This window comes from Gossypium raimondii, chromosome 10 (assembly GCF_025698545.1).
Source record: "Gossypium raimondii isolate GPD5lz chromosome 10, ASM2569854v1, whole genome shotgun sequence".
Classification (NCBI taxonomy): domain Eukaryota; kingdom Viridiplantae; phylum Streptophyta; class Magnoliopsida; order Malvales; family Malvaceae; genus Gossypium; species Gossypium raimondii.
Genome location: NC_068574.1, coordinates 54,961,877 through 54,986,119, shown reverse-complemented (window position 1 = coordinate 54,986,119; position 24,243 = coordinate 54,961,877). Strand labels below are relative to the sequence as shown.

The window sequence follows — 24,243 nt, the reverse complement described above, 5'->3', positions numbered from 1 at the left end:
AGTTTTCTCGAATCGAGTCGAGTGAGATGGAATTCGAATTGAATCGAATCGAATATATTTGTTCGAGTTAAATTTTAAAAAATAATTTTGGGTCCTTATAACCACTGTCACCCATCGTAATAAAATTTGCCCACCTTAACCAAATTTTTTATTAACTTTCATCACCTCATAATTTATTTATTAATTTTTTATATACTGGTTAGCTTCTTTGCTTGCTTAGTTGTTTCAATTATCTTCATATTCTTGTCACTATGTATTTTGGAATTAAAAAATATATTAAATGTAAAAATATGATTTTTTAATAAAATTTATTTTAAAAATAAAATGTGAAATTGATACCAATATAAAATTTTAACACAAATATTTTATGGCATAATTAATAATTCAATTTTAATATAAATATTCAATATGACTAAACAATTCAATAATATAAATAATATAAAATGTGAAATTTAATTTAATAATATAAATAGTATATATAAATAAAATCATTACTATTTATGTTTAGTGATTTTTTTGGATAATTTTGATTTTTTATTTGAGAGTAAAGGGTGAGAAGTAAAAGTTTAGAAGGAAAATAAAAAGTTTTGGGGATTAAAAGTTTGAGAGAAAGCAAATAGAGGGAGTAAAAATTTGGAGGGGGGAGGGTTTGGGGTAGATGAGAGGTGGGATGGGAAGGGAATAAAAGTTTTAGGGAAAAAGTGGGAGGGAGTAAAAATTTTGAGGAATAATAAAAGGTTTTGAGGGTTTTGGGGAGTAAAATTTTGAGAAAAGTTAAATGGGAGAGTAAAATTTTAGTGAGAAATGAATTTTGGGTAGATTGGGGGGTTGGGAGGGGAGGAGAGTAAAAGTTTTGGGGGGAAAGTGGGAAGGAGTAAAAGTTTTGAGGGAAAAATAAAAAGGTTTGGGAGTTTGGGGTAAAAATGTAAAATATTATAGTTTGATATTCGAATTATTTGAATTATTCGAGTTATTCGAATTCGAAAACTCAACTTGATTCGAACTCGAAATTTGAAAAAAAAATTCGAGTTGATTTGAATAACTCGATTCGTTTAACTCGAAATTCGAATTTTTTTTTGATTTTTTCGAGTCGAATCGAATTTTGCTCACCCCTAACTATGGGTGTATAGGTTTCATGCACCATCAATAATAATAAAGTGATGCATCATCATTAATGTAAAATAAAAAATATTGAAGGATTTAAAAATAAGTATTATTAATTTTATTAAACATAAATAAATATTAAATTATTTTGTTTTTATTTTGAGATTTTAAGTTCTGAGTTTCTTATTTTAGATTTTGGGTTTTGGATTATGAATTTGGGGTTTTGGGTGTCGAATTTTGAATTTGATTGTTTTGTAATGATTATAATTAATATTTATTTTTAAATAAAGTTATTTGATAAGTGCTAAAAGTAATATGTTTTAACCTCATACTTAATGTGTTTTTGGGTGATTATTCGATGTTAATTGTGAATTTTATACTCCTAATCCTTTAAATTCATGTTTTAATACCTATTAGAGAACTTGAGAGCAAAAGGAGAGAAAAACGAGCGAAAATCAGAGTGTCGAAGCAAGCTACAGGAGCCACACGGACTGAATCATTCCACATCGCCAGACCACAAGGACGTGTGACCCATACGAGTGTTTGGTAGGCTGTGTCGAATTCACGGGATTACGCACTGAACAGTGGAAAATCAAGATTTTTAGGTTTTTTTTGGATATTCTAAGACATGTATATGACAAAAATAAGAAGATAGAAGAGAGCCGTCATAGAATATTTTAGAAAACAGCTCGAAAAATACCATTGAAGTTGACTCTGAAGCATATTTCCGTCAAGATTGAAGATTCCCAGTTGATTTCTTAGGAAGTTGTCATGAGTCTCTTTATTTCTTTTGGTTATAATGTCTCTTGGATATTTTTATTTTCAAGTATGAACTTGTCGAAACCATTTTTTTTTTGTAAAACGGGGTCAATTTTAATTTTGAAAATGAAAACGAACATGGGAGTCGCCACCAATCCTTTTTTGATGAGGTGTGATCGGGTTACCTCAGAAAATGGTTATTTTTAACAATCGGTTTGATTTATTAAAACAACGCTTTTTTTGGTTTACGAAATTCAGAAAGACGGGTTTGGGAGTTGGTTAGACACGAGGAAGGATTAGCACCCTCGTAACGCCTAAAAATTGGTACCTAGTTTATTAATTAGTGTCTTAGTGTCAAGAATTGGAAACTTTGAAGAGATTCAAAATACGATCCTTTATTAAAACGCTGAAAATTTTTGAGGAAAAAGGGCATATTTCACGGTAATCTAGGAGAATTACGTCCCGTAAGTTAGGACACAATGTCTAAAATTCCTGATACGAGAAAGAATGCCGAAAAATTTACTTATTTGAAAGATATTCGATTATCTCGATTTTAGAAAAGACCATATTCCGTAAGTTAGAACACGATCTCTTATTAATTCCCGAGATTATCAAAAAATTTATGTTTAAAAAGGTTCGTGTATTTGGATTAATCGAGAAAAATCGAAACCCCATAAGTTAGGGCACGACCCTTTCGAATCTCAAAATACGTGGTTTTACTTATTCTATAGTCATGATTTATGCATCAAATAAAATTAATCTAACACGAAATGGTAGAAATAAAACACAACGTTAATATGCGTAACAAGACAAATGAATACGATGATGTAAGCATAAATAACACGAGCAACCACAACAAAAAAGATAAATAAAATAAAATAAAAAAGGACAAATCAATTACGTATAAAATAACAAGTAAATAGACAAATAGAACTAAAACGTTTTTTTTAAATGATAATGGACATATAAATAAATAAACATTGAGTAAAACAATAATAATAAAGAAAATAAATAAAAATTATAAAATATAAAAATGTATGTTCGTATATATATATGTAAGAATTATAAAAATATAAAAAATATGCATGTATATATGTATATATATAACAAAGTTTGAAATTAAAAGATATAAATGAGTAAATAATAATAATTTATAATAATATTAATAACAGGATAGCAAATAATCTAAGGTTTAAAAAAACACAAGATATAAATAATTACATAATAATACATAACAAGACAAAAAATATATTTAAAAAATTAGATAAGTAAAATATAAACAGAAATATAATAATAATAATAATAGTACAAAACTAATAATATAACACAATAATATAATTGTAATTAATAAGGTAACAAAAATAACAAAAAAAGGACTAATTTGAATTTTAAAACAAAGATTTGGGCAAAATCAGGAATAAAATAGAAGAGATGGACCATTTTGAACACGCGAATAACAAGGAGGGACTAGAAGAGAAAATTTCCCTCCCCTCCAAAACGACGTCGTTCAAATAGGGACTAAATTGAAAGCGCAAAAAAATCATGGGGTAAAAATTAAAAAAACTGAAATACTTGATTGAAAAACCATTAAAAAGCGGAAGGACCAGGGTTGTAAATAACCCCTTTAATGAAAACGCGGATCCTAGCTATTGGGTCGGGTCGATTTCGGGTCTTATGAAAAACGGCGCTGTTTTGGCTATTGATGCTTAAACCCAAAAGGAAGTTGTTAAATTGACCTATATAAGTTAAAATTTTTTTCAAAAAAAATCACTTTTTCTTTCCCTTCAAAAAAAAATTTCTGAAAATGTTGTCCTTCCCTCTCTTCTCAGCCCAATTTCTGGTCAGGGCTCCGACAATCGGCCGCCACGCCGGCTACCGGTCGCTGATGCCGCCGTCTATGGCGGACGGGAAACTGAAAAGTTTCCCATTTTTTTCGGCGCGACTTCTCAACCCCTCGTACCCCTCTGGTGACGACGAATAGAGGTGAAAAAAAACTCTTCCTTTTTTTGTTACTTCTAAAATAAAAAAAATGATGAAACAAGAGTTAAAAAAATAAAAAAAATCACCTTTAAAAATTGATTGTTGTTTTTTATTTCTCCAATATTCGAAAAAAAGCCCCCTCTTTACAGAGACTGCCTTCGACTTTTTATAGCCGATTTGTTACAAAATTTTTTATTTTCTATTGGTTGCTTGTCTTCTTCTTTGCAAGTGGTGGCGCAAGTGGCCGACGTGACAGTGGTGACGGCAGACGCGCGGTGGCGGCGGCTTGGCAGGGGTCAGAAGACCCTAGGTGCGGCGCACCTAGGTTTTGAAAAATTTTTGTTTGTTTTTTATTTGGGCTAGGGTTTAGGGTATTGGGCTTGGTTTGGGGTTGTTGGGTTTGGGCCATATTGGGCTTTCTTGTAATGGACCGAACTATTAATTTTTATTTATGTTTGGGTCTGTTGTTTGGTGTGGGCCCGGGCTAAAATTGGGCTTTACAGAACTAATTTTCTAAATACCTAGAGGAGATGGATCATGTTGTTTGATTTTTATTTTACACAATAAATATTTAGATTCTTGTTCTCAATTATGTGTGCTTAATTATTGGTTTAATATTTTTAAGTTATTGATCCATGTTCGATGTGCTTAAATCGGTGGTTGAATAGACCCTGTTTAAAACATAGATATTGCATAATTGACTGGAGTTGCATGCATTCCAAGAAATAAGACGACATAAATCTACTGGATTAGAGTCAAATCTAATAGGGGAATCCATAGCGCAAGTTAATGTGATAATAGGGGTTTTAATTAGAAAGAAATTTCAATTAATCAACATAGAATAAGTTGCTATTATGCTCAAAAGAAATATTAGCATAATTTAGGGATTTTTATGGATCAAGGTGTTAAGTAAAGAAATTGCATACTCTGGATTGGTAGTGACAGAGGAAATTTAGGTAGAGTCTTTCCTGGGTATTGTTTCACATCTTGGTTTTTACTCGATTATTTTTGTGTTTTATTCTTTTTTCGTATTCGTTAGTTAATTAATTTAGTTAATTTTAGTTTTTAATCAACCACTCGAATTGTTTGATTAAATAATAGGAAGATGATAATTACTAGTACTTTTAGTCTTCGTGGGAACGATATCTTTGCTCACCATAGCTATACTATTAATTGATAGGTGCACTTGCCTTACTTAGATTTTTAGTTAGTTTCGTAACACATCAAATTTTTGGCACCGTTGTAGGGGACTAGAATATTAGGAAAATTTTATTTCTAATAATTTAGCCATTTTTTATTTTTATTTTAATATTTCTGTTTTTAATTTAATTGTTACATTCTAATTTTTCTTTTTCTTTTTCTTTTTTATCCTTACAGGTTCTTTTGGTTTATGACTAGAGGCATTTTGTTGGAACCATTACTTTTTTATAGTGAGATCGAAAAAACTACTCGTAGAAATCAGGGAGAGGTTAGAGAAGCAAGACAAAGTCAACAAATTTTAATGGACAATCAAGAGAAAATGGACATTACCGTGGAGATGATAATAATCCTGATAATCAACAAGTTCCTATACATCATGCTCCTCGGATTATGTATGACTATGCTAAGCCCACTATGATTGAGACATTTTGGAGGTGGAAAACGAGCGAGAATGGCACCAAGGAAAAGGGTATCACAATATCCACACCTTGGAATCACGATACCTCCAACAATATTGAAGAATGGAGACACCCTTCAATGGTATCGCGATATCCTCTTTGGGTATCGCGATATCCACCCTTCAAAAAAGACCCCAAGGCTCGACATTGGCTGAGATGTCGCGATATCCTTTTTTAGGTATCACGACATCGACATCATCAAGGGGACAAACTTGGACAAAGAGGGTAGTCTTTGTCCACCTGGTCCACCAATCACCCAAGGCCCGTGTAGGGGCATTTTTGCCAATGAAAACTCATGAGAAAACAACCTAAAATAGCCAAAATTGGCTGAAGAGGAAAAGACACACATTAGCTTTGCTTTAGGTTTAATTTTCTACACTTTTTCCAAGGTTTTTTATTTTCTCTTCTTCTTTCTTACTTTAGAATTTATTTTTCTACATTTACTTCTTCTTCTTGATGTTCTTAGTGTTAGTTAAGTTAGTTATCACTGTAGCTTAGGTTTATTTACACTTTTAGTCCCTGTACCTTGGGTTTAAGATAGTTTTAGCTTTAGTTTAATATATTTAAGTTTTTTTTACTTTAAACTGTTAAAGTTAGTGCCTTTCATGTTTATTGCTTAGATTTTCTTATTGAATGCTTTTCATTCCATGTTATTTAAGTTGTCTTGCATAAAAATCTCAACTTTTACATTTTTCTTAAGCTTTACTTTAATGGATGTTTTGTTTTTCATTTCCATGTTCATTCTTATAACTTTCAGCATTAGTAGCTAAACCAAAAAGGCGGTTGGTTGATAGAGATATCGGTAAGCTGATATTTTTGGACAAAGGATAAGATTGTAATAAATTGGACTAAATCGAATAGATCTAAAAATTTATGAAGTGACACTTTTAAGGAAATATCTAGCCAAGTGAGACTGGATGATAATCTTTTTGTGCACTCGCTCACTAGTCCCAGATTAACCGATGTGATCGGAAGATAAAATGGAGCCACTTAGTAATTTGATCGATTTAAATCCCTTGTCCGGAATTGGTGAACCACATTGAAATTAAACAACCACCATTCGTCATCCATTTGGTTAAATTCTTAGTTTTATATTCTTTGCAATTTATTCCTTAGATTAGCATACTCAATTTTCTTGCAATATTTTTCTTTTCATGATTCTCCGTATTATAAAATTATATCAGTAGCCACTTAGATTCTATCGTACATACTATTTCTCACTCAATCACCATCTCCTCTGGGTTCAATCCTCGAAATACTCTGCTGTTCCATTGTAACACTATAAATATTACAACTGACTTGTATGCTTGCAACAAAGCCGCACTTATAAAATTGTTTTATAAAATCGTTTGTTTTATGCGCGCGTGTGAACACATTCAAAGTTGTTGGCGTTGTTGCCGAGGAGACAATGTAAGATTGATTAATTTTTAGTGTGCATGTTAAGTAAAGATAAGTAGCAAAAGTAGGATTTACAGATGTCTTTGCTTTCTTTCTGTTTTTATTTTGAAGCAAGTTTTGGTTAATTTTCTTCACTATTTTGTGCTTGTAGGATGCTTTGTATGACTCAAACCAATAACGATGTCTTACCATTCAAACTGGAATCAGAATGTATCATCACACACGCGAGGAGGGCGCAACATCTGAGAGACGTCCCGCCTCTACAAAGGGAGCAACCTATCGAAGATCTACAAGTAGAGATTCAACAACCACCACACTACCCATGGAGCAACAAACTTTGCGTGACTATGCGACGCCCAACTTTAATGTTTTTCTAGGTAGCATTAATCGCTGGGCAATTAATGCTAACAGCTTCGGAATCAAATCGACCATGATCCAGATGATACAATCGAACCTTTAATTTCGAGGGTCAATGAATGAGGATCCAAACCAACATTTAAAAAGATTTTTATCCATTTGTGATACCTTTAAATATAATGAGGCATTCGATGACGCTATCCGTCTTTGGTTATTCCTTTCGCCCTTACTGATGAGGCTTTTATGTGGTTACATTCTTAGCCAATAGATTCCATCTACACATGGGACGAGCTAGTAAGCAAATTTTTAGCAAAATGCTTTCCCCGAGCAAGACCATGAAACTTTGTGTAGATATTACAAATTTTCAAAAATTGGATGGAGAACCACTATATGAGGCATAAGAGCGCTTTAAGCTAATGCTCCACAAGTTTCCATCTTATGGTTTACGAGATTGGCTGCAACTTCAAGTCTTCTACAATGGGCTTGATGGAAACTTACGCTCTAGGCTTGATGGAGCATCCACAAGAGTATTCATGTCAAAGATCTACGTCGAGGCTTGCCAACTTATCGAGGACATAGTGATGTATTCTTACATATGGTCAGCTAAGTGGTTCACATATCAAGCCAAACAATCAGTAGTGAATGTTGTTGGTAGCGATGACAAGTATCAACAAGTCCTCGAAAGGCTTAATCAATTGGAGATGAATTCAGCCAAGGCGCAAGTAAATCTAACCCATTTCCATTCAAGAAACAATGATGAAGGCAACCATGTTGAGGTTAACTATGTAGGGAATAGAGGATATAACCCCTACTCCAACACCTACAATCCGGGATGACGTGTCCATCCTAACCTTAGGTGGGGAGGGAACCAAAGGGGACCTACCAATCAAGGGAACCAAAACGTTAATCCTTCAAAACCAAATGCATTGTATCAACCTCCATTACCTTTCAAGGTACCCCAAGATAAAGGGAGAAAGCCTACCTATAGTAGTGACCTTCCATTCTCGATTAGGGTAAACAAGGTAGAGGAAGGTGTTGGAAAAAACATGTTTGGAAAATGCAAGGAAAATTATATTTAGGGAAAAACCAAAGTTTTAATTTTTTTTCCAAAATAAGATCTTGATTGTGATATCTAAAGTAATAAACACTTAATCAAAATTGTACATTTTCGATTCGTCTATGATGAACGCTTTGACCGAGTAGTCTTCTTCACTATCCTCAAGCTCACGTCTTCCGAGTGTAGGCTCGCTTTGATTCAGAAAAATTTTCACAAAAATTACCAGTGGGGTAATTTTGCAATTTCTCTAAACTTTTCAGTTAAGTTGTAAATCAGAAAAATATATCTAGAAATTTTCTGGAATAATCTCTTCAGCGAATTTTCTCTCTACAACTTTCTCTTGAATTCAAATATGTGTAAATAATGACTCAAGGCTCACTTTATATAGGGAGAGTTTAGAGAGTTCAACTATAATTAAACTTAATCACTTTAATATTAAATTAATATAACATTAATCAAGATAAATATTAGATTAAACTTAATATTAAATCTTATTAAAATAATAGAATGTTTATCTAAAAGATAAACATTAAATTTAATTTAATATTAAGATAATCACTTTAATATTAAATTAATAAAATACTATTTAGATAAGTATTAAATTTAATTTAATATTAAAATATTAAAATAATATTATTTTTGAAATTCCAGTGGGAATGTAACTCTTCCACTACTAACCACGAACGACCAGCCGTCATCGTAGCCACTGGCACTGTCGTGTCCGGTGATACATGTGCGACACCCTTATGGCACCCCGAGCCGGTTCAGTCCTGGTCAATGACGACTCAACTGGTCCAGTCTAGCCACTGATTGGACTATCGGCCTGGTTTGGCCAATTTTTGGGTCTTGGTTTTGGGATCCCGAGCCCAATTTACAATCTCAGGTCCAATTTTCAAGTTCAATTACCCAATGGGCCAATTGTCTGGCTTTAAAATTAACTTCAAAAAATATCATATTAATTTTTATTGATTTGATTAATTTAATATTTCTTGATCAAAATTAATTTTTTGAAAAATAACTTAGACTTTCTAAATTAATTTTTCAAGAAAATTCTTTAATTAAAATTTCTAGTTGAACAATTCTTACGACCATCTAATTTAATTCCACATCGAATAAATCGACCCAATTAAATTATTCCCAAAGTTGTAAAATTTTCTTCTGCTTCAAATGCAGTCCGATTGAGCTTTTGTTGAGCTAGCAGAAGGACCAATCAAACATATACAATTAAGCTCTAGTGATTGCAATTATGTCCAGAAGCATCGTTCCAATAATTCACAATTACTTAATCATAGAGTCAGTCCACAAGAAGTATCATGATTTAAAACTCTTTATTGTATACTCTTTATGAAAGCAATTTATCCAGCTACTTTGTCCAATGACCTCGTCATGTGTGTGTTACCCTTATATGATATCCTTTATTCCTTTGAGTTAAATACGTTCACTCAATACAATCCTATTTTATCTCATTGTCACCATTGTATCTTCTTAATAATTAATATGATCACTGTCAACAAATGATTGTGATAAATTGCTCGTTCGAGAATAAGCAACTCGTGGTCACGTTCTATATTTATCAATCCACACAATGCCAATGAGAGGATATAATTAAATCTTTAATTGAGCTATGACTTCCACTATTGCTAGTAAAGCCATGCCATAAACAAGTCATGTACCCAACATACCGGCTATGGGCTCGATCATTTTTAGAGCATAAGCCTTCACTTATATCAAGGCACATGAGTTGCATACGCATGGTCAGTTACTAACTCGGGATTTAGGTAATTGACACCATGAACATCACAAGTGAATTAATTCACAAACGGATTCAGAATTAATTCATCTTGGGTCTAGTCCAATGTATCATTCTGCCAATGAATAAATCTATGTCTCTACTCGTGGAGTCAACTACTCCGATAGCCAAGACTAGCCATCTCCTCATTTGGAATTGTAGAAGACATAATAATCTTTCTTAGTATTTGAATCAAATGCTCACTTTGATTCTTTTACGGGATTACGGACTCATTTAGATTATCTACTAAAGTAAGTCATCTTTCTCGCAATGTAAATGTTCATTACAATGCCACCTATCTTCAGTTTGAACTTTAGACAATAAATGAGCTAATATTTGCTTGTCACAATTTTGCTATGCATGTAAAATATAAAAGACATAAATACAAAAGATATAATAATGAAATGTGAAATTAACTTTATTTATTTATTCATCGTTCAAACAAATAGAAAACATTTACATGTTTACTACAATATGGGCACATTTCCAAACAGAAGGCTTTCATGTAGTGCAAGTCGATGTGCGCTAAATTCGTGGTCAATTAGACCAAGTTATGCAATTTTTACAAAAGAACTTAGCTTCTAGCATACCTAGTAATACCAAACCTAATCTAAAGAGGGAAGGGAAGGAACTCGCCAAGGTGATCACCCTTAGATCAAAGGATATGGTTAAAAAACATATCTGATCAAATTTTTGGGAGAAAGAAGTTAGTGAGAAGGATGAGAGCACCTGTACTTCTAGTGTTGGAGATGAGTTGGGAGAGAAAGGAGGACCTGAGGTGAACCCACACAAATCAAACCAGAGGATAGAACCGTTCCACCACCATTACCAAGCCCAAAGCCTATATCATGTCCTTAGCGTTTAAAGGGGAAAAAGAAGAAAGAGAGTGAGGAGTTCTTGAAATTCCTCAATATGTTTAAGGAATTGAATGTAAAACTCCCCTTATTAGAGCTCCATAAGAAAATGGCCAAATACGCCATATTCCTTAGGGGTGTTATGTCTTGTAGGAAGAAAATAGGAAAAGGAGAGCAAACCACTCTTAATGAGGAATGCAGTGCGATAGTGTCTAGAAAAGCCCCTCCTAAGCTTAAGGATCTCGGTAACTTCACCATTACAATAGAGGTAGGCGGAGTAAGTTTTGGGAAAACCCTATGTGACTTAAGGGCAAGCATTAATCTCATGCCACTGTTCATCTATAGGAGGCTAGGTTTGAGAGAGCTTAAGGAAATGACAGTCACCTTGCAATTAGTCGAATAATCTTTGGTACACCCCAAGGAAGTCCTTGAGGTTGTGTTAGTGAGGGTTAGGAAATTTATTTTTCTTGTTAACTTTATCGTGCTGGACTTTGAGGAGGATCTCAAAATTCTTATCCTTTTAGGGAGACTTTTCTTACCCACGTTTAGAGCCACTATAGATGTGGGAAGGCGTGAGTTGACTACGGACATCGAGAGAGACTGAATTTTCAAATGTGTTAAGCCCGAGCCTAAGTCTAAAGAGGTGTTGCCATCACAAAGGTATGAGTGTTAGGTAGTTGAGACAAAGCCTTATTGTGTTAACAAGTTTGCAACTTTTATGGAATGGTGTAGGTTTTTCAGGTGTACGTGTGCCACATAGAAGAAGCTGGAAGCAAACAAGGATAAAGACTACATTACGATTCTTGGAAGGCCTCGGTCACACATTGAAAAAGAGGTGTATCCAAGTGTCGAGAACACCGATGAAACATCATTTTAGTGGTGTGATCGACCGCTCCAAATTACATTTTTAAATTGTCGCATATGGAGATGGAACCAAAAAATTTGTAAATAATTAAATGTTTTGAGCATGGACCCCAAGTGTTTTTTCCTGTAGCGTAGGATTTTAATTAGTAGTTGCTTTCTATTTATACTTGTTAGGAGAGAATTTTGATGATTGAGAACAAAAATGATGATTTCGTAGAAATTTTGGGGATTCTCCAATGAAATCATGATACCAAGGGGGAATATCACGATTTCTAGAATAGTTTTAATAGGGGACCAAAAATCTTTTTGGTATCATGATATCGGATCCTTGATATTGCGATACCCCTGAAATTGAAAAAGTTAAAATTTTGGTTTTACACAGTGGTATCGTGATACCCAACCCTCAATACCACGACACCTCAAACAGAATAAAATATGAAAGGTCCAAAAATTGAGGATATCACGATATCCAAACCTGAGTATCGTGATATCAAAGTTGAGTCAGGCGATACCCGATTTCAGGCATCGCGATTCGCTATCCCCCAATTCCTCAACCTTAAATCCCTAAAAACTCTCCCCCTCTCAATTTTCTCTCAATCTTTCTTTCAATTTCCTCTATTTCTCTTTACAATTTTTCCTTTCTTTTTCCTTTATCTTTGGTTAGTTTTCTTCTTTTGCAGGTATTCTACTCTTTTAGGTTGGGAAACACGGAAATTTTTTGCCTCACACAACAAATCCATCGCAACTAACGCATACAAGTTTCCTTTTTCTTCCTTTTGTTTGCATTTGCTATTTTTGCATTTTTTTATTTTTGCTATATCATTTTGGTTTTAATGCTGATTGGATGCAAGTTAGTTTATTAGTACATACTTGATAGTTAGATTTGTTAAAATGTTGATAAACATGCCCCTTAGAATGAAAAAATGAACGAAATCCCAACTCGAACCACCTCTGGAACTAGAGTATGTTCCAGACAAGTTTAAATCGAAAGAGGCCAAAGCCTATTTCTGAAACATTCAATGAAGGAATTTTATCCCTGAAATAGGCTTCGACTCTTCAGCCTTAGGCTGAAAGGATGTTTGGGATTTGGTTCATTTTCATTGATGGATGAACCTTGATATGGTACCAACAACACATGCGATAATCTAAGCAGTTTTGGAGTTTTATTCCAATTTAAAATTTTCTAAAAAGAACAAGGTGTATGTTCGGCACAAGAAATTCGATATCTCCCCTTAAGAAATTAGTGAGTATTATGGTGTGCCATATAATGTTAGTGACTATAACCCCCTATACTCGGCCTAGACATTATGGCCAAATCTCAAAGATCACATTGGCAATGATGATGGCACACAAAATCATCTAACTATTTTCTCTTGATAATCATCATTATTTAAAATCGTCATTTTGATTTGTGTAAGAAAAAAAGCCAAGTAGTGCCTATAAATTTCCTTTTGGAAAGAAATTGTAAAAAAAAAAACTCAATTATTTTTTTTAAAAAACTCAAGTTTTGAATGTTTATAGAAAACATCATATTTCAAAGAAAATGTCGCAGCAAAAAATAATTAAATCTCACTTGTCGATTTGAAATCATAAATTTGACATCTCTTGTAAAATCTCAATTAAATGACCAGATAGTGTTGAGTTCCAAAAATTGAAGTCTTGAGTTTGAAATAACAATCATTGAGTTGAGTTTGCCATTAGGTTGAAAAATCTAGTTTTTTCTTTCCATATTTATAAATCGTCTTAAAATTTAGTTTTAAAGACCAAATCATGTAAAACATCCAAAAATAAAAAATAGTGTCCCATGCCACAATCCACAGAAAATAAACATACAACCCTAAAATACTGAAACATATAGTTTATCGATTTATTCAAATAGTTATCCGAGAGCACCTATATAAGCTGAGCCCATGTTCTAACCTCGATTATTATCTAAAAAATCATAAACTTATAAGGTAAGCTTTAAAATCCCAGTGTGGGTCAACTTGTATAATAATAGAAATTATGACAGAATCTCAGCAGTATACAGATCACATATACATAAATATACAATCACCGAATTACATTTATCAAAATGCATATCATTGATGTCGATGCCCCACTTTTTCAGAAATAGTGTAGATTTTCAGAAAAACATTCCCTACCTATCTCCGCTACACACCATAATACGTTCCCCAGAACTCGTCCATCCAATAACGCACCAATTAAGTCATCCAGGGTTTCCCGACAACGATGACTTATCAAAATATAATTAAACTGCCAAATCAGAATATTGTGGTCAAGCCACAAGATTTGTAGATATACTGCCAGATAACATGGTTAAATCAACAGAATGTACAGATTATTAAACTACCAAAATCATCCTCCGTACAATCATATCTCAAGCTCATGCAAGTGATATGACAAACAAAACAGTATTTTAAGTGGGCAAGCTTTCCATGCGAATCAAATCCCATTACGATTTAACACAGTGGCATGCTTAACATACAAATAAGAATAACAATAGAAACAGTGGCATGTTCATTTTCATGCATATCAAATAATTCCATATGTCACATTACATGAGTGTCAGGAAATCATATAATATTACATTTATCAGAAAATCACACAATCACATTCATGTTCTCACAAATTTGAAAGTTCAGAATCACTTACTTGGAATCCTCTTTTTTAACGAATTTTATCAATCCATTTGAATACTTAGTGTATTTTCCCATTTTCACATTTCAGAGTTTTCTTAAACAAATATTTAATATTTCACATTTTTACTATTAACAACAATTTCATATATTTTAATAAGATAAATCCCCACACCTGATTTTGCAAATTCCAATGATATCAACTATGTTTCCAACTCTAAGGGAAGAAATCTGGTCTTCAATCCTTTTATTAATAAATTAATAATAAGTTAAAAATCTAAAACAATCCATTGAAGTTTCATTACAAAATTCAATTGAGGAGACTTACTTATCTATCTTCCAAACGACAGTACTTTCTCCTAAGGCAAGAATACGAATCCGAGCGTACGAAGAAGAACGCTTCACTAGTGTATAGAAACATCATTAGATTCGACTTTAATAAGTGGAGAAGAAAAGATTATCATCGAAGTTTAAGGATCACTTGCGAAAAATCCCAAGGAAAAGGTGAATCCCTAATCCCACAGTATTTCGTTTACAATGGAAGATTATCTAATGAAATCATCATTCAAAAATAAAATGAATAGGTATTAGAATCGTATATGGTTTTTGAAAAATAAGAGAGGAGGTTTAGAAGTTTTATTTTAAGAGAAGAAATGAGTAGAGGATAAAAATCAGTAAGAATGATGGTTTACGGAGGTGGAGGTACGGCGACAGTATGATGGTGGTGAGAGAAGAAGAGGTGTGGAAGAGAAGGGAAGTTTAAATGATGTTGTGGTGGTGATTTGATGAAAAAAGGTGGTCAACAGGGGTATTATGGTGGCAAAATATAGAAAAATAGGTGGTGGAAGGAGGAGGAGAAAAGAGAAAAAGATGAGATGAGGAGAATAAAATTAACAAATGAAAATTTAGGGGTGTCTAGGTGCATGACCGGCCAAGGTATAGTAAGGGAGATAAAAAGGCAATAGGTGGGACAAAGGCACAAAAAATGGATCATGGGAGCGAAAAGGTGGTTTTGTAAGGTAAGTTGACTAAAAAGAAACGAAACGAAATTCTTTGCCTATAAAGCAAGTGGTGTGGATGGTTAAAGGGGTTTGACCATCTATTTTGATGCAAAAAAATTTAGAAAAAAAATATGTGGATGATGGGAATTAAACCTAGGTTCTCTAGGAATTAAATTAGGCCCTTAACCACTTAACTAATTACTTCTTTACTTCATAATTTGACGAAATAATAAATAAAAATATGAGGTGTGACTATGATTATTTGTCCACCTTGGACCTCAAGAAAGTTACTAATTTTGATATGGACAATGTTTTAACATTTTTAACAGAGGGTAGGGGTGAATGGAAGAATGGGGTATAATAATTACCCCCTATCTTTTAAACAATCTACCACGTTTCTCATCGCTAAGATGTGGATGCAATTTATATGTACTTGTATCGCACCACTACTTAACACAATACCGTTAATGTCTTTCAAGCTACTTTGCTATACTGTATTTTGCAGCAAAAGAGAGTTAGCCTTAGGAGGTGGATCAACAAGGAGATCAAAAAGTGCATATTGGGCATAAAAGTTGAAAATTACTTTCCTCATTTGATCACTACCTTATGTCGTCGAGCTGTAGTGGTGATGGGAACCACTAAACAATTTCATCATTTGACTATAAGTATTATTGGAGATACCCTGCTCCACCAGTTCCAAGAATTGCATAGAAAGAAAATACAAGAATAGAATCAGCGACGCAAACAGAAAATGGAAGTGCCTCAAGTGGTGAAAAAGAAAAGCGCCAAAAAGAAGACAAATGATGAGCCTAAGCAGTCAGAAAGTAGGTTGGGAAGAGATGTGTGCTATAATATGATACTAATGGAGTCCATGAAACTATTCATGGACACTTTCGTGACAAGTCAGGGGGCGCAGAGCTTACAATGGCCCGAACGATAATGCGATTCATCAAAGGGCAATACAGTGGGGGAGGAACAAGAATAGGAAATCAAATAAGAGGAGGATGACGAGGCAATGAAGGATGATGATTTTGAATCCTATCGCGACTACTTCGAGGGAGTTTTCGCTTCTACACAGCAACCCGCGGGGGACCCATCATCCGTGAGCAAAGTAACTAACCTGTGATGTCTTTTACAAGGCCGACCGAGAGGGGCAAAGGCAAAGAAATTGTGGGATCAACCGAAAGTCCCGAGGGTGACTTCGATTAGTTAGATGTTTTTGCATTTATTATCATATTATATATATATATATGTTATGTAAACTATTAAACACTTTTGGATTTGTTTCTTGTTATTTTTATTTTTTGTAGTATGTTTGGTTGTTTTTGCTTTTCTTTGTTTGTTTATATTGTGTGTAGCAAATTAGCCTGAAAGACTACACAACATCTTGAGCTTCAACGAGGAGGTGGACCCCCGAGCTAGTCTGATGCTCCATTCAAAGGAAGTTTGGTAACCTCCTATCTTTTCTTGGGGACACATTGGTGACAATGTGTAGTCTAAGTGTGGGGGTGCACATAATATTATGTGTTTTATTTTTCATGCCTTTATGTCATAACCCCCCGAGGGCCTCCTCTCCCTCTGCTTCACCACCCGCAATGGTATGGGATTCTTTGGAATCAGCTTTTCAGCGGATTTCAAATTCCCAAAATGCCCAGCAAAAAAGTAACTACCAGTGAGGGGGCTATTGGAGATAGCACCCGAGCGTAACTACTGTATAGTAATAGGGTGCCCGAATGTATAGTTATAGGGTGCGCGAAGCCCACCTCCCGTATTTAAAAGAGGAGGGAGCTGGGTCCTTAGCGCCACCCAAATAGAGTGTGAAGAGGAAGAGTGAGGGGGCTATTGGCTATAGCACCCGAACGTTAACTTCATAGCTCTATTTTAGTATCTTATAGAACTACTATATATTCATACTCTAGATGTTTCATTGGTCATTATATGAAATTAAATGCCCAGCAAAAAAGTAACTACCAGTGAGGTGGCTATTGGAGATAGCACCCGAGCGTAACTGTTGTATAGTAATAGGGTGCCCGAATGTATAGTTATAGGGTGCGCGAAGCCCACCTCCCGTATTTAAAAGAGGGGGGAGGTGGGTCCTTAGCGCCACCCAGATAGAGTGTGAAGAGGAAGAGTGAGGGGGCTATTGGCTATAGCACCCGTCGGATTAACATAGCGTTCATATGCTAAAGCAACAACCAATGCTTTCAAAGAATCCCATACCATTGCGGGTGGTGAAGCAGAGGGAGAGGAGGCCCTCGGGGGGTTATATCATACTCATAGTCATTGAGTTCACTCTATCAGGCCAATTGAGTGAACTCAATGAAACCCAGGAAGTTAACCAAAAGCTAGTACTTAGCCTACGGCTAAGTACAACAAGAAGGTCCAAGGGATTTGCTATTCTATAGCCAATCCCTTGGGGACTCAGGGGTTTCTAAATGAATAGAGTGAAACCCACTAAATGGCCCTACTTTTTTGTCGTTTTCAAAAAAAAATCAAAAATATCCAAAAATATTTTTCGTTTTTGTTTTAAATTTTTCAAAAATCCTAAAAATATATTTTATTTTTTATTTTGTGTAATTGCATGGTGCTTGGACTATAATTAGGTGATAAGTTACTAATAGTATATATCAAATAAGTACATGGAATTGCCAAACTTGTAAATTTTGAATGATACCAAATAATTTATTATTCTTGATTGTAGATTAATTAGTTCAATTAGTTAATGTGTATAATAGACTAGAGGCAATAACCGAAATGAAAATGTATAAAGTATACCATAGAATGAGTAAAATATACAGATCTTTGTAGATAAATAATGTGAATTGCTAATTGTTCGTTTAAGTAGATGTATGCTTAAAAGGAACTAGTGTTAGGTGATTAATTCAAGAGACACCTTAGGCATTGTTTGATATAGCCTAGAGCCTAAAAGCTTACCTATTGCTATGTACCCCTAGTTCCTAAATCTTTGAGCCTCGAGTATCATTTTCTTGTAAGCCTTGATATTAAAGCCTCGAGCCTAAATGAGTCTGGTACTCAATCCTTCTCTATCATGTTCTCTAAATGCACTATGTAATGGACATCAGGCCATAGACATTGAGGGATAGGTAGAAATATTATGGTGGCTTTGTGTGCAAAAAAAAAATGAAGGGATTACATGAATTAGTATGTTAAAAAAAGTAAACGAAAGAGTGAAAGACAAAGAAAAAAAAGAGAGCCAAATCAAAATTAAGCTCAAATAAATGAAAACATTTCGATCCATAATTATAAATTTTGTATGTACTAATCTCGCGTAATTCCTTCTAACATTTTGGAGAAATAAGATAGGCAAGAGAAGGAGAAATGAGGAGGTGAGTTTATAAATAAATCAGGGACGAGTAGGTAACAATGTCGTGTGCTTAACCGTTTCTAGTGCTTGAACCCATTTTGGGTATCTGTTGTTTGAATCCTGAACTGTCCCAAGCCTCAAAATATTACAAGCCTAGAAGACCTTTGGGACCCGAATAAGTCACCAACATATTAATTTGTATATAGCTTGCATTTGTTCAAACAAACATAACCAATTTTTTTAAAATATTTATGAGCGATTCGCATAATTTATTTTGATGGATAACACTTGTAAGTAAGTTCATTTACATTGCCTCTACATCTATTAACATTTTACCTTAATGAAATAATTATATTTTCATTAGGAATAAATAAGTTAGCTAGCTATCAATCTTAAGTTGCATATGAAGTAATTCTCGTACAAGTTTGATGTTTTACCGCTATGTAACTTAATTGCCTCATTTAGTTTAAGAGTCGTCTTTTCTTTTACTTGTTTAGTGTGTTTCCTTGAGGGCAAGCAAAGAGTTAAGTGTGGTGGAGTTGATCTGCCACAAATTGATGTAGCAAATTAGGCTTTCGCGGTATACTTAATGAGCTTATTCTCGAGCAAAATAACGTCTTTTGCATAGTTTTTCGTTATTTATAAATTTTAAGTTAATAAGTGAAAATGTCTCATTTTTGCTCATTTTGTAACCCAATTTGGCCAATAGTTCCATTGAGGGGGCTAACGTGTGATTGAGTGGCCTAAGTGTTGGAGGTTGAAAAAGAGCGAGAATGGCACCAAGGAAAAGGGTATAGTGATATCCAGACCTTGGAATCATAATACCTCCAACAGTATTGAAGAATGGAGACACCCTTCGGTGGTATCACGATATCATCTTTGGGAATCGCGATATCCACCCTTCAAAGAAGACCCCAAGGTTCGACACTGTCCTAGATATCGCAATATCCTCTTTTAGGTATCACGACATTGACATCATCAAGGGGACAAACTTGGACAAAAAGGGTAGTCTTTGTTCACCTGGTCCACCAATCACCCCAGGCTTATGTAGGGGCATTTTTGGCAATGAAAACTCATGAGAAGACAACCTAAAATAGCCAAAATTGGCTGAAGAGGAGAGAGACACACATTAGCCTTGTTTTAGGTTTAGTTTTCTCTAGGTTTTCCCTTAGTTTTCTTCACTTTTTCTAGGGTTTTTCATTTTCTCATTTTCTTCCTTATTTTAGAGTTTATTTTTTTGCATTTACTTCTTCTTCTAGATTTTATTAGTGTTAGTTAAGTTAGTTATCACTGTAGCTTAGGTTTATTTACACTTTCAATCTCTATACCTTGGTTGTAAGACACTTTTAGATTTAGTTTAATGTATTTCAGTTTCTTTTACTTTAAATCTATTAAAGTTAGTGCATTTCATGTTTATTGCTTTAGATTTTCTTATCGAATGCTTTTCGTTCCATGTTATTTAAGTTGTCTTGCATAAAACTCCTAACTTTTATTTTTTTATTAAGCTTTACTTTAATGAATTTTTTTTTCATTTTCATGTTCATTCTCTTAACTTTAAGCATGAGTAGCTAAATCGAAAAAGGGGTTGGTTGATGGAGATGTGCGTAAGTTGAAATTTTTGGACAAAGTACCAAATCGTAAAAATTAGACTAAATCGAATAGATTTAAAAACTTAGGAAACGATGCCCTTAAGGAAGTATCTAGGCAAGTGAGACCGGAAGGTAATCCTGTTACGCTCTCGTTTATTAGTCTCAGATTAACCGATGACACCAAAAGATAAATCGAAACAAATTCGTCTAAGTCAGTAAAATTGAGATCGAAAGATAAAATAGAGCCACTTAGTAATTTAAATAATTTAAATCCCTTGTCCAAGAGTGAACTATATTGAAATCAACCAACCACTGTTCGTCATTCATTTGGTTAAATTCTTTACAATTTAGTCCTCAGATTAGAGTCTTCAATTTTCTTGCAATATTTTTCTTTTCATGATTTGTCGTACTATAAATTATATCAGTAGCTGCTTAGACTCTATTGTGCATAATATTTACACTCAATCGCCATCTTTTTTAGGGTCGATCTTTGGAATACTCTGTTGTTCCATCATAACACTATAAATATTACAATTGACGTGCACGCTTGCAGTAAAGCAGTGCTTATAAAATTATTTTATAAAATTGTTTATTTTATTCGCACATGGGAACGTGATCAACTAACTTTCTAGATATCTACGACACATTTAAGATCAATAGTGTTACTGATGATGCCAAACGCTTGTGATTGTTCCCATTTTCTTTGAGGAACAAGTGAGGAACAAGGCAAAACAGTGGTTGAATTCACTTTCATGAGGTTCCATCACTACTTAGGCTCAGATGATTGAAAAGTTTTTATTGAAGTATTTTCCACCAGCCAAAATAGCTAAATTGAGGAATGACATCTCTTCTTTTGCTCAATTTGAACTTGAGACAGTGTATGATGCATGGGAGAGATTTAAGGATCTTCTTTGAAGATGCCCTCATCATGGGTTACCTTTGTGGTTACAAGTTCAAACCTTTTACAACGGTTTGAATCCCTCGACTAGGCAGATAATTGATGCAGTAGTTGTCGAAAAATTGAATAATAAGACACCTGAGGCAACCCAAGAATTTATTGAGGAGATAACACTGAATAACTATTAATGGCAAGTTATGAGAACAAAGCCTACTAAGGCAGCCAATGTTTTTAATATAGATGCGATTTCTAAGTTGGAAAGTCAAGTGGAAGCGCTGAGTAAAAAGATTGATGGTTTGAGTAAAAACAAAAAATGTTAAAAGTACGTAAGTAACATGAATTAAAAAGATAATTAAATAAGCTTAAGAAAAGATTCGAACCTAAGCCGCATGGATGAAAGAAAAAGCACATTTTATATAAAGCGTTTTTCAAACAAAACATCCTATGCCTCATTAGTTACCTGGTCAGAAAAACGGTCTATTTATCTAAATAATCTTAAAAGAAGCTAATCCTTTTTTTAGGTGGCATATAACACTAATTTTGTTTCTAAATTACTTTTGAAAAGGGTTTTTTATATATATATTGAAAAGTTCTTTTAATTATTAGTTATACATGAGAATTTCAAATACTAATTTTATGTTATAGAAAAAAGAGTAAATGGTAGCTAAGAAATAATAAAATATTTCTAGTTTCATTCCATTTTATAATTTGAGTCATTTAAAAGTTACTTTTATTATTTTAATTTTCAATTCATCTTTATATTTTATTTTAATTATATTTTAAGTATTAATTTTATTATTAGTTAAATTATTTTTAATAATATTTTTAACTTTTGAGAAGTTATAAATTGTAATGCTTATTTTAATTAATTGTTTCACTCGTGCGATGCATCGATTGATTATACATACTAACTCTATTAAATTAATTTTAAAAGTTTTTATTTTTTTAAGATTTCACTAATAATACATTTGTTAAATTAAAACATAATAAGCTAAAAGTTAAATTTTAAAGACATAAGAATTGTAACTAGAATTGTTCATACAAATTACAATAAGGGAGGAGGACAAGGAGATCACAGCGGTGTAGAGGAGGCCAGTTCACCTAAAGAGGTTCAGAGCCAGAACAAGGACAAGAGGACAAGCTAATTAAGGAGACAATTGCTCAGAGCAACTTTAGGGTGCCGATATTAATTTTTGTCAAAATTGTCATGTAGACTATTTAAAGAGTGTCATGTGATAGTGTGGATCAAATCTAAAAAAAACTAAACAGATAAGGACTTGCAAACAAATTTTCCTTTTATTTGGTAAAAAAACATTAAATAAATATTTAGGGTTTTTTACATGAATAATATAAAATAATAAATATACACTAAATAAGATAACATGAATAATATTTACGAGAATAGACCAAATCAAAAGTGCAATATAGGTGCCGCCTGACCAATCGACGACACCACTTTATTTTTTAAAAACATATCATTTTTTGGGTGCCGCCTAACACATTGGTGGCACTAATATTTAGAACAAAAAAATACGAGTTTTTTAAATAATATAAAAAATTGAAAAAAAATAATTTTTCATTAGTGTTGCCTATTTGTCAGGCGGCACCCAAAAAGTTTTTAAATTTTTTTAAGCTAAAACAAAAAAAAAAAACTAATGCTTTAAATTTTCTTTTGGGTATTAAAAATACGAGCCTGTGACCGAATTTTTCGTTTTCAACTAAAAAATTTTAATATATATATTTTATAAAAGGGGGTTGGTTTGGTCCCCAACCCCCACACACAAAAAAACTTTGTGAAGTTTCCCTCACTTCTAGTAGAACCAAGGAATGTTTCCTTTCTTCTCTTCATTTTTTTAAATTAATATTGTAATAGTAGTTTAATATTTATTTTATTATCTCCGAAAATTAAATAAAAAATATGATTAATTTTTTTTAAGTATAATTAATGTAACACCCCAAACTCGGCCCAAACATTATGGCTGGATCTAGTGATGTCACATGATAAAGTGTTTGAAAATTGTGTCGTCACGTTAAAACCATTTTCATTAAATTTCTTATCTTAATATTTTATTAGTTCCAAAATTGTGTCGCTCATTTAATCGATAGTTTCAAAACGTGATTCGTTTGCTTAAGCTTTTAAAACAGATTAAACAATCGTGCATTTAGGAAAAACATTTGTTTCTTTTGAAAAATCGAGGTTCCTTACTACTAGCAGTTGTAATCCATAAGATAAAGATAATTAAAACCCAAAACCAAAGTCCGACAATCCAATTACAACCCAAAAACTTAGCCAGTAAAAACAGAATAGAAATAAAACCAATTATCGTAAATATGGGTTAAAAACCATGAAAGTCCAAAACTGTGGTCAACGCCGGGTCCTCCGCCGCACCTATCAGTCAAGATCTGGGGATTACCTTTGCACATTTAAACAAAAGGGGTGAGTTTACGAAAACTCAGTGTGTAATCCCACAGAAAATAAACAATAGCAATTCACAGTGCACAGTTTAATCAGTCCTGGGCCAAGCCTTTTTTTAGTATCAGTAACAGTTTGGACCTTAGCCCATCTCAGTACAGTATCAAATATGCAGTAGAGCCTTAGCCCATCACAGTATCAGTAGCAGTCATGCAGTATTCAGTAACAAAGTCCTACCCAACCAGCCTCTACACACCATCTCTGTCCAACCCTACACTCCATGTGGGGATCAAATCAACCCACCCATCCCTACACTCCAAGTAGTGCCAGAAGCGGCACAAAACAGTAATTTGCAGTTGAGCTACCAGTATGTTAGGCTTAAGAGCCTTTCAATACACTTCCTCCAAATATAATCAACCCAACCCCATGCAATGCAACATACAAGTCATGACATGCTATTTCAAAACATCAGTACATATAACCAATTCAATATACAAGCATACTATCATCATGCTCAAAACATATATAAATCAAACAGTCAGTTCGTACAATTAGGGG

General features: G+C 33.6%; 1 non-coding gene across 1 annotated transcript; it reads right to left on the bottom strand.

The window, feature by feature from the left end:
- Window positions 1-21,202: 21,202 nt before the first annotated feature.
- On the bottom strand, window positions 21,203-21,309 carry LOC128034179 (small nucleolar RNA R71). Its single transcript, XR_008190311.1, has one exon. It is a non-coding gene; the product is annotated as a small nucleolar RNA R71 (small nucleolar RNA).
- Window positions 21,310-24,243: the final 2,934 nt, after the last annotated feature.